Source organism: Hylobates moloch, unplaced genomic scaffold, assembly GCF_009828535.3.
Source record: "Hylobates moloch isolate HMO894 unplaced genomic scaffold, HMol_V3 SCAFFOLD_2, whole genome shotgun sequence".
In the NCBI taxonomy this organism is placed as follows: Eukaryota; Metazoa; Chordata; class Mammalia; order Primates; family Hylobatidae; genus Hylobates; species Hylobates moloch.
In genome coordinates this window covers 109530091-109534297 of record NW_026652277.1, presented here as the reverse complement: position 1 = coordinate 109534297, position 4207 = coordinate 109530091, and the positions used below count along the sequence as shown (strand labels likewise).

The following is a 4207-nucleotide window of genomic DNA, read 5'->3' as shown; positions in this document are numbered from 1 at the left end:
TATTGTGAAACTTCGTAACTAAAATCTTTTGGCGATATGATAAATACTAAAGATATATTATAAATGTTCTTCCAAAAATAAATAAAACTATAGCCAATACAAAAAGGTGAAGTAGATAAATATCAAACTGATGAGCAAATTAATAAATTGGGCAAGAGTTCTTAGAAAATCACTCAGAATAAAACATCATAAATATAAAGTTATAGAAAATACAAAAAGTGAGTCAAGATAAATGTATCATAGATTAAAAAAAGGTATAAGTATAAGAGAAAAAAACAGCAGAAATAGATATTTGATAAGAAAATTTCTGATAATTTTCTAGAGGTGAACACTGAAAAACAAGATCAAAGATGAAAGGTGAAAATCTGGAGAGGGTGACTAGAAACAAATTCACAAATACTTGTGAAGTTGCAGAACACTAAAGAAAGAAAAAAAAGTCTCAAAGGAAAAAAGTCAGATGGGCTAGGTAGACAAGAAATTAGAACGCTATACTTTTCAACATCAATAATAAATGCCAGAAGACAATGAAAATACCTTTAATATGTTGAAGTATTAAAGGTCAACTAAAATCTTAAACCCAGATAAACTAGCATTCTAAAATAAAGGTAAAGTAAATTCATTTCCAAACATTAAAAAATGGATATTTTACCACTCACAGACCTTCTCTGAAAGAACTACTAAGGGAGGATGAAGAAAACAGCATGAGTAAAACCGAAACCAAAAAAAAAAAAAAGGCGAGTACAAGAAACACACTTGAACAAAGACACAGAAGAACAAACACACAGATAAACATGTTTTTCAATAAGACTACCAAATATAAAAAGAGAAAGAATGACCACCTGTGAGAGTTTTCAAATCAGCTGGAGGCCGCCCGCCCTGGCTGGCTGGCGCTCCCTTCCTGTGTCCTCCATCGGTTCTCTCGTGAGTCCACGGTCTCCCGTTCAGTTATCAGCCCTGCTTTCCCAGCTTGCGACTCGCGGACAGGCGTCCTGGGCACGAAGAGACTGGACTTGGATTCGTCGCCGGAATCTGTCCTCTGAGAAGTTCAAGGTACCTTGTACAATTTCAGCCACCCAGGCCAGTGTCCTCCAGCAATGGCTCCCGTCCAGAAGAAGCTGGAAATTGTCGGTGACAGAGTCTGTGGCAAGACACGCTTGTTCATTGTCTTCAGCAAGGACCAGTTCCCAGACGGGTGCGCACCCGCAGGGTTTCAGAAGTATGTGGCCCCATATCGAGGTGGATGGGAAACGGGTAGAGCTGACTTTGTGGGACACAGCCAGGCAGGAAGATTCTGATCGCCTGAGGCCCCTCTTTTACTCAGACACGGATGTTATGTGTTTCTCCACTGACAACCCTGATAGTTTAGAAAACATCCCAGAGAAATGAAGCCCAGAAGTCAAGCATTTCTGTCCCAATGTGCCCACCGGCCTGGTTGGGAACAAGAGGGATCTTCGGAACGATGTGCACACAAGGTGGGAGCTAGTCAAGATGAAGCAGAAGCGGGTGAGACTCAAAGAGGGCAGAGATATGGTCAAGGGGCTTGGCGCTTTGGGGTACATGAAGTGCTCAGCAAAGACCAAAGATGGAGTGAGAGAGGTTTTTGAAGTGGCTGCGAAAGCTACTCTGCAAGCCAGATGTGGGAAGGAAAACCCTGGGTGCCTTGTCTTGTGAAACCTTGCTGTAGGCACAGTGCTTAGGAGGTGAATTTTGAAGTGCTGTTGATTAGTCTTAGTGGATGAACACTGGCCTTTTTCACTTATATACAGTATACCTAAGATTACAAATTTAAGGCACGTCATCTTGTTACCAGTGTTTAGAAACCAACCCTGATTCTTAATGATGTCAAACCCGTCAGGCCCACCAGGATCAGTTTACCACTACTCTTAACAACCCTCCTCTACACTTCTGCCTGACACACCACGACAAATTCAAAGAATTTCTGAACTTCTTGCTTCGGTCTCGAAAGAGAAACAGTTGGTAACTTTGCAAATTAGGCTGCAACTACTTTATAACTAACGTTCCCTGCCTATCATCTGTCAACAGCAAGGTACTCTGGTGAGACACAGCTTCAGTGCTTTACTCCTTAACAGGTTTCATTGGCATAGCTCTGGGACAGGCATCTGGTTTTTTGAAAATGGTTTCTATAAGAAAGGCCCAAGTCCATGCAGCTGTGGCACAGTTACAGTTCTGTGGTTTCATGTTAGTTACCTTAGAGTTACTGTGTAATTAGTGCCACTTAATGTACATTACCAAAATAAATATATCTACCCCAGACTGGATGTAGTATTTTTTTATAATTGGATTTCCTAATATTGACATTTGTTATCCCCAAAGACAGTGTATTGCTTGTTAAAAAATAAAGTGTGTTTGGAAATGTCAAATGGAAAATTCATTTTTAAATAAATAAATACTAAAATAAAATAAGGTACAAGAAAAATACTAATGGAAATATAAGAATAACCATGGATTTTTAGGGTAATGTAGTCTACGTTTCTTATGTAGCTCAAAAATATTAGAGATAAAACCAATGAAAGAATAAAAATAAATAAAAGTTTTAAACCACTAAAAAAAAGACTAATAAAAATGTGATTATTCCAATAAACATTAGAAAATAAATAACGGGAAAAGATTATATTCAGTAAAAACGAAAGAAAGTGATAGAAGGAAGTAAAATGTAATAATTACAATAAGTTGCAAACAGGTTAAAATAAAATCTCCATAACATGGTAAGTGGTATAAAGAGATGTTTAGGCTACAAAGGTTATGACATAAAAAGGTTATCAAAGCCAGATGATGGAGTTGTTTCCTGCTACCTGAAATGAGCAACTATTACCAACAGTCAGAATATTTAGGGATATCAAACTTGGTCATGATAAGGAATAATTTTGTAATAGTTGGGATTTTCTAAAGAAGGGAGTTTCTATTGAGGGAAATTCTTCAAGCCTAGGCTAGACAAATGTTAAGTAAAAGGTGAGAGTTTTATATGTTGGTCTTTTTAATACCAAGATCTTCTCATGCCAGGGTTTTTCAGGTGTATAAAATAAAAAAAAAAATTCTGAATGTAGAATACCTTTTTTTTGACTCTGAAGCATAATCAAGAAAAATATTTTAAGGATTTATTCTACTCATCATGGTACCCTACAGCCTTAGCTCAGTGTGTGACACTTAACACAACTTCAATAAATAGTTCTTGAATTCAGCTGAAAACCCTGGCAGATTTAATAGTTTTAGGAAAATAATAGAAAGCTAAAGAGGATAAAAGTATAGACTATCATAGTAGAAATAAACCCAAAGTTATTAAACTTTATAAAATCCCATGCAGTGGGAAATATAAAGTGCATCTAGAAAATTATGAGTATTTTTCAAAATATACAAGAAAAAGAATAATTTTATCTGATGCATTTGGGTATGACCAACTATGATGGAATGTAATTCTAAACTGATAGTATTGTGTCTAGACAAGTATTAGCCTTTTTTAAAAAAGGAATTATTAAAAGTAATATTTTCCATTTTAAGAAATACATATTTTATAAGCAAACTACACCCAGATTAGCAAATCTATTGACTTCTCTATCCAGAGAGTGGACTGGGACTTTGATTTTATTCTTCCATCCAGACAGGACCAAATACCTTCATTAAGAGGGGATTCACCGTAACTACATTTATTGCAATAAATGTTCTTCCTGGCAGAACTTGGCTATGTGACAAGGGGTTTCCTCCATACACATCTTACAAAGTCAGTTTCTAAAAGCTATAAATTATTTTTGAGTTTTACTAAAATAAATTAGTGCGATATTTGCCAGACATGACTTTATTTCATCTAGCCCACAGGAGCAAAGGGGATGAATTTTAGGTTTTATTTCAACATACTCGAATTAATTGCCGTGTCTTTGAATACATAGGGGATTTCCTCTCACAACCACATACCCATTCCCTATTTAGTGGTCATAGGGAAAAAGATGGTTTCATATACTGGTTCTCGAGAAAATATAATGATTGTTATTTACCTATTTTATAGAAAACATGAAAGACATACAGACTTTCCCTTAGTTTTAAGCTGCTAAAATTCTACTGGGATCACTAAGTCCTTACCTGATCCTTCAGATCTGAGGTCCATCAGCATTAACTGGCTTTAAAAGTTTATTTATAAACTGTGCTTTCCCTAGAAAGTATTTATCAGTCTCCTTTGTACTACAGTATTTCACAA

The 4207-nt window shown here is 36.2% G+C and overlaps 1 pseudogene; it reads left to right on the top strand.

The window, feature by feature from the left end:
• The first annotated feature begins 992 nt into the window (after nucleotides 1–992).
• Nucleotides 993–1908, top strand: LOC116475595 (transforming protein RhoA-like; annotated as a pseudogene).
• Nucleotides 1909–4207: the final 2299 nt, after the last annotated feature.